General features: G+C 41.9%; 1 protein-coding gene across 1 annotated transcript in view; it reads left to right on the top strand.

The window, feature by feature from the left end:
- The first annotated feature begins 386 nt into the window (after nucleotides 1-386).
- Nucleotides 387-13,628, top strand: part of LOC105563351 (calcium-dependent secretion activator) — a 31,243-nt gene continuing 18,001 nt past the window's right edge. The window contains exon 1 of the mRNA XM_012014867.1: nucleotides 387-629. The gene's annotated coding sequence lies outside the window, so the exon portion shown is untranslated. The remainder of the gene's footprint in view (nucleotides 630-13,628) is intronic.

The following is a 13,628-nucleotide window of genomic DNA, read 5'->3' as shown; positions in this document are numbered from 1 at the left end:
TTTCTCTCCTCCTCCTTGTTCCTCGCTAACACCGACATTTGCCTACCTCTCCCCCCTCGCCTCTTTCTCTCTTTCCCTCCGCCACTCCCACCCCCCCCCCGCCTCATCCCCTCCCCCCACCCTCCCCCCCTACCACCGTAGAACGGCGCCCGACGCAGCTGTCGCGGTTTGACCACGCCCGCTGGCGGATCACGAGGGGTCTGTCCTTCCGCCGCTTCCGCCCGCGCAGACGATTCCTCTTCTCGTTCCTTCGAGCGCCGTCCGGCCTCACTCTCTCTCCTCTCTCTTCTCTTCTTTCTCTCATTTTCCCTCTCTGCTTCCTTTCTCTCGTCTCTCTCTCTCCCTCTCTCTTCTCTCTCTCTCTCTCTCTCCCCTCTCTCTCTCTGTCTTTCTCTCTCTCTCTCCCCCCTGTCCTTCCATTCTCTTCTCTTCCGATTCCTCGCGTTCATCTCGAACGACCGCCGTTCGATCTACCCTCCAAGTGGATACGGCACGCACCGGTCAGACCGACGACGCACCGCAACGCCGCCGCGGCACCGTCGTCCGCCGTGTCGTTCGCGTTCTCTCCGAATCGGGATGGCACTTGGGCAGACCAGGGAATCGCAGCCACGCACCGATTGATACAGGAGGTCAGTCCTCATACAGAAACACCCGCTTTTACGAGTGCACGTCCCCCTAGTCGGGTCGAGCCCGCGGGCTCGCAGTCTCGATAGGAGACCATTGGGGAGAGCGGCCGCCGCTCCGTGGCCCATTGACAGTATTTGACACACGGGCAGCGTAATGACACACCCAAGCCACGAAACGTGCACCATCGAGCGTGCCTAGGGCAACGGCGAGCCGCTTGCCTCGAAGCCGCGTTCGACGCCGCTAGATCAATAACAAGCCGCGAGGAAAGCTCGTACGCGCGGAGGCTCCTCGGTTGGCCAGGAGTTTGCACCACCGTGCGGCCCGTGCCTCTCGCGATCTCGCCTCTAGAGTAGTCTCTAGAGCAGCTCTGGCGCGCGAGGTTCGACCCGCGTCCCGAGCGCCGAGGCTTCGAAATCGTCGTGTGGAAATCGTGTCGTCGTCGTCGTCGTCGTCGTGCAGTGGTGGTGACAGCCATTGGCGAACTGGTCCACGCGAATGGACGGTAGTCGATCATTTTCTTATTATCTAGCGACCGACCGTGCTTGGCAATAGTAATGGATCGTCTAATTAGCTCACATTAGTTGGCGATAATCCACCAATCTCTGTACGCCAATTGAGGATAATCCTCGGGGATAATAATTTGCTAAAATTAGTCATCTAATTAATTCAGACCAGCTGGCTGGTCGGCGCTGCATTTATATCAGCCGCCAGCTAGGCTGCTAGTTGGCTCGCGATATTCTAACAGATTAACGGCGGTCGTTAGTCTTCCCGGTGCTCCAGCGAGGCGATTTCTGCTGGCGAGCCGGACGAGGAAGTCGGATTCCGCTTCGACGAGCGTGGAAGGACGCACGTAGCGGCGGTGTGTCATAGTAAATCGAGGCGACTATCGATTTTTTACGTGTGCGCCTCGTCGGCTTGAATGTCGAGGATGAACGGAAACGTCGCGGTGGCTATCGGCATCCGATGGACGCGAGAGCCAATCGGACGACGAGATTATACATTCCCATGCGAATTGAAGAAAACCGTGCTTCCCCATGACTGTTCTATGGGGATTTGCCGCAAGCCGATGATAATAAAAGTAGTGGTGCGTCGAGAAGTTCCAGTTGCGATCGCGATTAGAATTTTAATAATGACATTCTAGTTTAGTGTGCCAGGTTAGTGTATGAGATAACAGCGTCCTTTCGCCGAATTTCCGACGAAATGGCAATTTTGGTCGGCCAATTTTTATTGGACAACTCTTCCCCCCACGCGATACTGAATGCAGAAAATTTCAGAGTGTTTGGTTCTATTTTCGTTAAATATTTCTCGATAAATTAGGATTTTTATTATTTTGGAATTGATTCCGTTCTGGCACACCAATTATCTTCGGACCATTATGTCTCCTATTAAGTGTCTCGATATTGCTCAATTTCTGCCGGACAATTCGCTCTCAGCGCGATATTGAATGCAGAACATTTCAAAACGTTCAATTCTATTTTTGTTAATATTTTTCGGTAAATTAGGATTTCAATTATTTTTAAATTGATTCCGTCTGGGCACGTCAGGTTATTTTCGGACGATTACGTCCCCTATTAAGTGTCTCGATCGACAAAAAATAAACATGTTTTTGGGAAAAGTAAAAAATATTTCGCCAAGCCTTGCTATTCTAAGACAATTTTAATTTCAATTGCAATTGAAAACTAAAGTAATTTTAAATTTCAAATCAGATACTTAAATCGCAATAAATTTAATTGAACTCAAGTTTGAGGAGTCGGCAAATAATCTGTAATCAAAACCGACGTCACGGGTTCTAGTTTATATCGAGTTTATATTAGAAGACTATCTCATAATTGGTGACTTTCCTCTATACCGAGTGAATACCCGCCTCACCTCTTATTTACGGATGGAGCAGACTAGACTGGGTCGAAAAGTCCTCTACCACTTTGCAATTTTCGCAATAGTTAACAAGCTATTAATTATTAAAATCGCTGTCTTAGCCCGGCCTGCCGCCCAATTCAACCGCGCGGCGAAACGCGGCCGTCTCGCGATCGGCGTTGCTAGGCGCGCGGGGAGTTGTTTATTATACGTAGCCCCTGCCGTGTGTCATAAACAATTCCCCGCGCGCCTAGTAACGCCGATCGCGGGACGGCCGTGTCTTGCCGCGGGCTTGAATTGCGCGGTAGGCCGGGCTAAGACAGCGATTTTAATAATTAATAACTCGTTAACTATTGCGAAAATTGCAAAATGGTAGAGGACTTTACGACTCAATCTAATCCGCAGTATCCGTAAATAAGAGGTGAGACGTGTATTACATAACACCCTGTATACACTGACAAGTAGAAAGTCTTTGAAAATGTATTTGTGGCATACAATGTTTATTTCACTGAAATAAAATTTATTTGTGGCATACAATGCTTATTTCACTGAAATAAACATTGTATGCCACAAATAAATTTTCAAAGACTTTGTTCTCAGCGTATACAAATTATATTACCAATCGTCTCGCCAGCGTTGCTAATGTAAGTAGTAGACATCAACATCGGGCAGGGCGAGGGGAGTGAAATCGGAATTTCATAAACTCTGGACGATAAATCGCTCCTTTTTTGACATTTTTTTATCCATCAGCGGGAACTCGCGTCGATCGGATAATTTTCCTTACGCGAAGACATTTATGTACATGCGTATCGCGAGAAATGAAGCGCGCGTGAGGCATTGTTGTAAAAGTCAATCCACGTTCGGTCTTCGAAACGGAATGAGATTTTTCTGTGGCGTACTTTGTGAATGGTGTATCTCTTTCTCTCTCTCTCAAGCGACGACATCGCCATTCAAGCTGTTCGCAAAACGACTTATCGACCACGCCGGCGATACAGCACGGTCGCATTTTAATACACACAGAAAAATCTAGAGTTGCGTTTTTCTTTGGCATTCGTTGTCGCGCGAATTCACGGAGTGAAAGAAATAAACTGTACGTTTATGCGACGATGGTCAGAATCCGTTTCTAGGTGAAGCATCTCGTTACGGTTGGACCACAGCGAGATGTATAAGATATTCCAAAAGTCATTCAGCTTCAGATTCTTCTATAAAACATTTTTCTTAGCAAAGATTGTCCAAGGGCGATTGCTCAGGCGACTGCTTAATTTTTGGCAGTAACTATACGAGCACTTTCACTCCGACCAGAATCTTGATCGAAATTAATTGCTAACATTATCTTACGTTTATTTTTTGCGTGTTGTCGGTCTTCATTAAATGTCTCGACATTTCCATAGCCGTTATAGGAAAAATTATAAAACATGATTCTCATTTTATATGTGTATAATGCCTCGGCGTTAAAGTGGCGATTATCGTTTTTCTATAACTGCATAACTGACTTAAAGACAAACAATTAACTTTAAAATATTTATAATTACAAAGGTATAAACAATTGTTTTATCGTGCATAGCGAGACGACACTCGCTATTGTAAGAATTTTGAACGCAATACGAAAAAAATGTCGTTTGTTGTCTCTGAACTTGTGCATTCTGAAACTTATTGAAACGAATCTGACGTAACGCAATGGGGAATACGTGCTGGTAAATAGGCCGGTGAAAATCAATATATTTATTCTTTCGCACGGTTCGATACAGGTAGTACTCTATGACGTACTGGTTTAATCTTGATAAAAAGCGTGACCTCGTAAACGATAAAAATAATATCGCAAGTTTCACAACCGGGTCTAACTTTAACCCTCTCACCCCCTGTCTTGGTTACAACGTGAAAATCCGGCTATATAAAAAGAGACAGGAAGAAGCGCAGTGCCATTTTGAAATAATTATCCTATCATATATTCTCGCGTGCTTGAAATAACTCGCGGTCATCTTCCCCTTCTATTCTCCCTTACGGGTTTTTCCCTGCAAATATCGTCTCTGCTACAAAGGAAAATTAATCCGCGTCTCTTCGATAAAACCATACGAAAGCACATCGCGAGATGACTTCGTTGCCTATGAAAATTGTCATGGATTGATGGAAGTGACGTGCGCTATGATAATAAGTGGATCAATGTGCGCCATATTTAATAAGCGCAGATAAAGGAGCGCATCAATGTCGAGCTGAAAGCATTGGCATATGCCTGGAAATTCGATTGACACGGCATTTCCTATCACCGGCCGAAGAGCCGCCTCCATCGGAGATAGTAACAAAATTTCTGATGAGAGTGACGTTTTTAAAAAATCGCTATAAACGTCACTGGGTAACGAGAAAGAGTTATATTTAGCGTCAAGTCAATTGATTATCATGCTAGAACCAGCCTCTCTTTCATTTTTTTTTCGTTGTCAAATTTACGTTACTTATAATTACAGATTTGCTTTTTTCCCTCAAGCTTTTCAAAATACAATACAGAGTAAAAATGCTTTCCATTAATAGTTTACAAAATTATTTTCTTACTTCAATTTTGAAATTCTTAAATGTCGTTCAGTAATAAAACTTTCTCGGTCTGTTTTAGAATTTGAGATTTAATCCTTTGAGGCACGGTGTAACGTATACGGTATGTTACACCTCGCGAAATTAAAAATCAACACTTCTTTCACCCCGATGTCTTTACGACTTCATGTCTAGAAGGTTTTTGATTCTCTAATTCTGAATCGAAAGTCGAAATGCTAAAAATTAAAAGATTTTATTTTTCACAAGACATCCTGTAGTAAAAAAATTATTCTTATAAGCGAAATTCCGAAACGAGGTATCTGGGGGTTTTATGAGATCACTGATTTCTAATCTAAAGTCAGAATTTGAAAATTTAAAAATCCAAGATAGCGGAGCCAAAAAGTCGAAATTGCAAACAATTCAATCGATTTATCTGGAACTCGGTACTCGGAAGTTTTTTAGGTTGCTGATTATACACGGAAAGAATGTTCTCTTAAAATTTACCCCGAAAGTCATGTAATCGTCGGACAACGTGGCATTTCGAACAACTTTATGAGAGTTTTTTGAAATTTTTCCATACATTTCACTAACACTTATTGTTAGTATACATTTTGCTAGTAAAATGTATGGTAAAATTTGAAAAAAACTGTCATAAAATTCTTCGAAATACATACCGTAATCCCGCGATTACATGATTTTCAGGATAAATTTTGAAAGGAAATTCTCTCCGTGCATACAAGATCAGAATTACAAAATTCATAATGACGGACCCAACGTGACGCTTGAAAATCTGCATTTAAATTTTGCAAGTCTAACACCGGAATCATAAATCAGCGACCCCAAAAAACCATTACGTATTAAGTTTCCAAAAAGTCGGCTGAAAGGAAAAATGTGTACTTTAAAGGGTTAATTTTAAATGCCAAGAGCTGCGTGAGAAACAATAATGAGAAATTTATAAAAAAAAAGAAAAGAAAGTAAAACGATAACATCTATTTGTTCATTTTCTAGATTTTAATCGACACAGCATCCTTCGCGCTTGTATTGTCGTTCGTTTAACGAACAGTTGACGGAATGCGAAAAATGTGCATCGATAATACGCTGGTAATTAGCAAAACCGAGCGGTACTGGACGAAACTGGACACTGCCTATCGATCTCCTATAACTTCGGTATAAATTTCCCTCGCGAATCCCTACACTATCGCTAATACCATTAATTTAAACGGTCAACGGTAATCGATGCAGTCCAGGTATTTCGTTTTCCTCAGCAAACAGCGCTGCAAAACGGCTTTTAAATAAAAATAAATTTCATCACATATAAATATCCCTCGCGGATGTGACGCCGGGCACGGCCTGCTAAGCTGCAGGCTCCGGTCTAAATCCGGCGGCGGAATCCATTTGGAAAATGTGCAGCGATAGCACGCCGCTGATTACCGAAACCGAGCGCTACAGCACACATGCACACACGTAACCGGCTATCGATCTCCCCGCGTATAAGTTTGGCGGAAATTTCGCGTCGCGACTAGGGCGCAATCGTGTGCCCCGGATCCATCTCCTTCTCTCCTTCGCCACCCCGCGCGCTGGCTGCTATTTCGAAACTTTTCCCCGTGGCTCGCGTTTACACGATCCAATAAGTTAATCGCCCGTACCGGTATCTGTACCGTTGTACATGCGGGATTAGTACCTTAACTTGATAAACTCCGCGTCGCGTTACGTAATCCGCTTCCGACCGACTTTTCGCCTAACCCGGGAGCGACGTCGGCTCATTTTTATCGAGTGTTAATTACGCGCGTTTATCTATATTTAAATCGGGATTCGGTTTACGCCAAGTGACAGTTATAGTACAGGTACTCTCGGGATGAACGAGATCTGAACGTAGCATCCCTTTTCCATTTCATTTTTCCATTATCTCAGCAATAATGGCTTCTAATACCGAATTACTATGGTTAATATCGAGGAAGCGTGAACACTACAGTCAAAACAGACTTTGATAATAAATTATCGCTTATGTAACTGAGCAAATTGACAAACAATACCAAATATGTGTGCTCATACAATGAGAAAAACGGTAATAAATTTCATAACAAACAAAGGAATGTGATAAAATTAAAGATAAAATTATTATTATAGAAATCGAGAGGATAAAATCATAGGTAAAATTATGTATTTTAATGTTTTATAAAGTCTCTTATTGGGGAATTAAATATACCATTCATCTTTCAATTTCAGTCAGCAATCATTGTATAGATGCGGTTAATTCTTGTTATTTATAAACTTTTCTGTTAATATATAACAAAATACGTGTTTTCGTATAATGGAACAAACAGCCATAAATTACACAACGAACAAATAAGAAAAATAATACGATAAAGCTAAAAATAAAATTGTAGATCTATAAAATTATATTTTAGTAAAGATTTTATAGAATTAAAATAAAATGTTTTTAATTTCAAATTATCTATTTTTTAATATTTAATAAATACTTAAATTAAAGCAATGCATGTTTTAATTTGTTTATTATTTTTAAATTTAAGTTAATAAGCTATTAGGAGCCACTTAATGAAGAATTTTCTTGATTAAAGTAATATGTTTATGGATCAAGATATTTTTATCAGTGTAGGTGTAGAAAATTATGTATTTTGATGTTCTACGAAGTGTCGTCTTAGAGCTAATATTCTATTTATCCTTTAATTTCATTGTCAGTCAGCAATCGTTGTTGTACAGCTTTGCCACGTGCAACAGCAACGCATTATCGCATCGAGTTACAATTATCAGTCGAACTCGTTGCTCGTGCAATTACTGTTCGCGATGCCGTTTGCTCGCTGGGCGGAGAGCATCTCGCGTACGCGTATTTAACATAAACGCCGCACGCTTCTCGCGGGCACAGCGTCGCCGTTGCTCCCGGATCATTTCAACCGTTACTGCGTTATCTATGTTATTCTAAATCCCTTTACGCCAGACGTGTTACTTCGTATCGTTAAATATTCATCGTGTCCGCATACGAATGTGCGCCGGGCGCGTATCTGATAACGGCCGCACGCTGCTCCACATTGACTATCCGCTTTTACGTATCTCAGGCCCGCGCGCGTATTTCACTTTCCCGGCCCAGAAATCGCGCACGCTCTGTATCAGTGTTACAGCGGTGGAAACATTTGCATTTCTGGGTTAGGCATTAACACGCCCGTATACACGTGCCTTTGTACGCGAGCTGGACGTGTATTTTGTTACAATGTAACGATCAACGAGAGAGAGAGAGAGAGAGAGAGGCGCCGATCGCACAAATTTCAATTTGAAAATTAAACTAGGAATCATGATTCATGTTCTACTCCATTAGCCGGATGATATTAATTGTCACGTTGCGCGATTCATTATACGTCGTAAAAATATTTTATTGCAGCTCTATCTTATTTCTCGCGAGATCTCAGCGACGTGCCAATATCGTAGGATTGATTTTCTTCCCACGGTTAAGATTTTTTTTATTATCGTTTGCATCATAAAAGTAATCAACAGTAAAAATTCAGATGGGTGCTCGTGTTATCTAGCTGACAAGAGAACGACCAGCAAGAAGAGAATCTCTCCTATATGGAAGACAATTCTCTATTATGAGATAGCATTCTAATATAAGATAATAGGCTTTCAACGTCCAAATTCAATCACAAATTATTTTTCGCAATGATTATACGATCTAACAATCAATTTCCAAATAGATCTCGCTCCAAGGGCAATAAATTCAAGGTGCAGCCGACAGACGGTGCCTATTAATTTAGTAGAAACCCCGCTGTCTCATAATAGGAGACTTTCCTCTACTAACATTCATGTTTATTGCCCTTGGAGTGAGATCTATTAGTGGAAAATTCATTGTTGGATTGTGTAGTTGGCGCGAAAGAAGATTGTGATTGAACTTGGATGTTGGAAACCTGCTATCTCACATTAAAAGCTTATCTCGTAATAGAAGACTTTCATCTATTATAATTTTAATATTTCTACACACACACAGATATTCGATACAGTATGTTAACAATCTGCTGTCACAAAACTTTGGCCTAGGGAGAGGCGGACACACGTCGAAAAATACGCTCGTACAAGTCGAAAGCGCAGAGGCAAGGCGGCGCAATTCTTAATGATAATTCGTAGCCGATAATAAATTTCCCATTTAATTCTTTTCACGTTCGAGAGACTCGGAAATCTGCTCGCAATTTCTCAAGCTTCCCGCGATGTTCCCTAATTTCCTCCGATTTTCCACGCCCGTGGCAATTCCATTCGCTCGCCCGGCGTTAACGCGGTGCCGTGCACACGCGTGCGTACACGTCACGCGAGTGAATCAGATATCCAGCTCGAAAGAGAAACGCGCGAAAGAGGAAGCGAGAAGGACGGCTGGCGACAATCGATATGTGTGCACTGTGACGGCCACGCACGTCTTTCTTCCGTTCCAGTTCGCTTTCTGCATTCGCGCCGAGAGCGCTCGACATTGCACGCGGAAATCGATTGTCGCGCCTGGAAAAATTCCAGAAGGGAGGAAGAATACGCACGCCCCTCTCCTTGTGCGCGTCTCTCTCCTCCGCGATCGCGGTTGAACCTGATCTCAGGTCAGAACTCGGTCGTAGACTCCATTTCTCTCGCACTCTCCCTCTGACTCTCTCGTGGATAGTTTTCTTCGCTTCGATTTCGCCAGCCGGAAGTTCCTTATCGACGGCTTCTGCGCGTTCCAGTCCCGCCGCACGTAGCTACTACCGTTCGCCAATCCAGTCTCCTTCCCGAGTAGTACAATTTTACACGCTGATATGTGATACACGTTAACGCGCGCGATGAACCGTGTGCATCTTCGCGAGAGTCGGACAAAATGTTTGGAAGCTGCGAGCCTGTGCAAACAATTTGAAAATGTCGTAGAAACGTTTCTTTGTATATTATAAAATCTATCGAAACTACTTGTGAAGATTGTTATGGAAACACTCGTCAAGTGTGACGCGACGAATCCAGCGAACACCAACTCGCGGTGACATTACGTCAATATTATAATTTCCTACTCAACAATGTGAATGTGACACGTGTTGCGTATGTTGCATTGTCAAGTGGAAAATTATAATATTCATGTAACGTCAATCTTAGTTGCTGTTTGCTGGGAAAAGACGGCGAAAAAAGCAAACCAACGGGTCCAGAGTGATTTAAGTGTGTGATATATTGTTAGTTTCGCGGATTTTGCAAGAGTTGGCATTGATGTCAGTTTTTTCCCAAGCTATTTCAACCATAGCTATTGTTCCTTAATGCTTTGGCATTAATTCATAATGTCTAGTCATTTATTAACAATAGACGCAGTAAAAATCGTGTTTGTGCCATTTAAAAAATGGAGCTTCGTATGATATTAATTTTTAGAGTTTTTAGTAAGACGATTAAAGTCCGATAGCGGATTCGTAATCAGCGACCCCAAAAACCCTTATGTACAAAGTTTCACAAAAAGTGGTTCAAGAGAAAAATGTATGCTTTAAAGGGTTAAATTAAGTTGATAATAAATGAATGAAAATTGCGAAGGAAATGACAAATTAGCAGCACGTAGGATTAATAATTACTTGTAGCGGCGCGTTAATTAATTAGCGACACAACCGATACTCACACTTTTATACTGTATTTTTCTGTAACTTTTAGACACTTAGGAAATTACACGATTAAATTTCTTTTCAATTTATTTTCGAAAATTAATTTGCAAAGAGTCGAGTGGTGAAATTTATTATTTTAAACTGACGCCAAGTCGTGCGGAATAAAGCAATTCGGCAGCCGCAATTCTACTCATCAAATTAATTCTTCGTTAGACGCGAGCGACGAATGTTTCTCCATTAGCGCAGCCAGGCTTGTAATAAGCCATCCATTTTTCGTAGCACGTGTCTGCACGTGTCAGCTCATTTAAATCCGCCTAAGAACATTATGCCATTGAGAAGGATCCGCTGGCATTTCCATTCACCTCGCGAAACATTCCGTTCGAAATTAGATCCCCCGACGTAAGTACAGTGATGGACAAAGTAGTTTCCATACAGCACGCATGTCTAATAGACATCTGTGAGATGCCACCCTTTATGACTTAAAGACATCTTAAAGATATATTTTAGACATACGTTGTTTGGATTGCGACACTTTTTTTTAGTGAGTTTTGAAACACGCATTTAAATTCAGATTTACGTTCCAGAACATTTTCTTTAAGAAAAATTTTACTTGAGAAATAGATCAAAAATCTTCAAAACGGTTTCGGAATGGCCATCAAGTAAAATATTCTTTAGAGAAGAAAATTTTGGAACGCACCTTAAAAAAAGTGTCGCAACCATTCTGTCCATCACTGTACACCAACACGCAATGACGCAACGCGTAATGACATTTCGGCGATATTAAATCGAGATTGGACCGTCGCGTCGGTCGACTAAAACTCTCGCGACAGTTTGATACAACAGTTCGCACTCGATTCACTAATAAATTCAGCAAAAATTTCTTTGGAATACGCCGTAAAAAACATTAAACTCGTTAACTAGAATTGGAATACAAGACATTACAGATGGGATTTTTGACAAGAAGGATACCAATTTATTTTGAAAGTAATTATCTCGTACAAAGCCACGTCCTGGGTCTGAAATAAACTTTTAAAACGAGAAAATGCATCTCCCAAAGGAGAGAGGAAAGATATAATTTTAATTCCATTTCATTTAATTGCACGTCGGCATTAATTTAGCGGAGACTTTATTTGTAGCTCATCAATCGAGGAGTTTAATGTTGAAAATTGAGAAATTGCGAGGGTAATACCGGCCTTTCGGTAAAACGTTATTCAAAGCCGCCTCGCGGATTTGCGGAAAACAATTTCGCGAATATATTTTTCGATCGCCGTATCCTTGCAGAGGCTCACGGATTTTATTACGGGAGCACGTCTCCCGTCGCCGCGATATATGCGCAAGGGCACACTGCATTCGAAGATATTACGCATTATCACGCACCGATGCGCTTTTCCGATATACCGGTCCGAAGGCGAGCCTCTCGCAGGCCGGAAGACAGTTTAAATCGAGTGCAAACGTGTAACGCGCGCACGCGAGGGTGTGGGCGAGGGACTGTGTACTATTACAGGCGCACATCAAAGGGCCGGTGTAATTATCGATGGACTTGTATCGCGCGTATGGAGAGATTAAATGCAATTAAGCTTTACCACCCGTAGCCCGCGAGCCGTTCCACGCGGGGCATATTGTGCTGTCAATAAATACGGGAGAATGTATTTATCCTATTGAAAAGGTCAACAAATTCGCCCGACACTTCTCCCCGCTGCAAGTTCGTTTGCGAAGGGAAAGATATTCGACGGATGACGGATATTCTGCGGCTCGAATGCATTTCTAATAAACGGCGACGTATTTTTTTTTGCGAAACGGGAACGAAGGTTGAAAAACGTGGAAAATTGCCGTGCTGAGTTATAACCGATATTTTTACAATATTTAAGACATTTAATTTAACTAGAATAGCTCCATGCTTTCAATGGCATTTGAAATAATTGTAAGGAAAATAATGAGATGCAACGCCACTTAAGCGGCTCTATTTCCCGCTTCGGACTCTGTTCGTACATCTTTTGACCTTTGTGTATTTAAAATTCTGAATGGCGCTAAAATTTTTGGAATGTTGGATTCTATTTAGTTGCACAACAATTTGTATATTCTTCCCCTCGGAGTCTACTCTCATTACTGCAGGTTCCCGTGAAAAAAGTCGATTGAACTCGCCCGCGGCGATCCGATAGCATTTTAAGAGAAGCGGCAGACTTTTCCGACGATCAATTATAATTAAGGTAGAACCGCGCGGCGAAGCCGCGCGCACAAAGTACCTTGTAGACCGATAAATTCAGTTGTCTCTCTTCGACGGATTACCAGAATTAAATCCCCGTAATTTCTGCTGGGTTGCACGGCTGATTTTTCCATTGAGCTGTCTTTTAGCAGCTCTGACTTCCGTTTTGCCAGTATGACCATAGTAACTAGTAGACCTACTCTCTATTAGCCTTTTTAGTCCGCAATTTATCCTGGTATTATTTTGCGCATAAAAGCTAATAAAAAGAATTACAAGCGCAAAAACTATATTTGACTGTGTCGGTAAAAAAATGGCTGAAGGATCCTCTTGATGGAGAAACGGAACGAGGGACCAGCCTAAAAGACTCGGCCGAGACCTCTGTGAAGTTGGCACCTCATGTCTCAAAAAATCTTTTTTTTTCAGTTCTGAATGCACCCCGAAGAGTTCTAGAGTTCCTTATCAATTTTAAAAATAGTTCTGGCGAATTAGCCTAAAAAAGTTAAATTTGAAACTTGGGGATGCTAACTTCACAAAATGAAATCTCGAAATCAGCGATAACACTAAAAGTATTGGAAATATTTAATTTTGTCATTAGGATTTCCTTTAGAACCCTTGAGGGGCTACCCAGAACTCCCAACAGAACTGCCGGAACTGTCAGAAAATTTTTCTCCTTCGGGACTTTGAAAATTTTCGAAGGAGAAAAAAAAGGAAGGAAAATTTTTTAACAGTCCCAGCAGTTCTGTTGGGAGTTCTGGGTAGCCCCTCAAGAGTTCTATCGAAAACTATTACCGACGAATAAAAAGTTCTCGCGATTTTTCATACTTGGGTCCGAAAAA

This window comes from Vollenhovia emeryi, unplaced genomic scaffold (assembly GCF_000949405.1).
Source record: "Vollenhovia emeryi isolate VEMERY1.0 unplaced genomic scaffold, V.emery_V1.0 DF939177.1, whole genome shotgun sequence".
NCBI classification, from domain to species: Eukaryota; Metazoa; Arthropoda; class Insecta; order Hymenoptera; family Formicidae; genus Vollenhovia; species Vollenhovia emeryi.
This window is presented reverse-complemented; position numbering and strand designations above follow the sequence as displayed.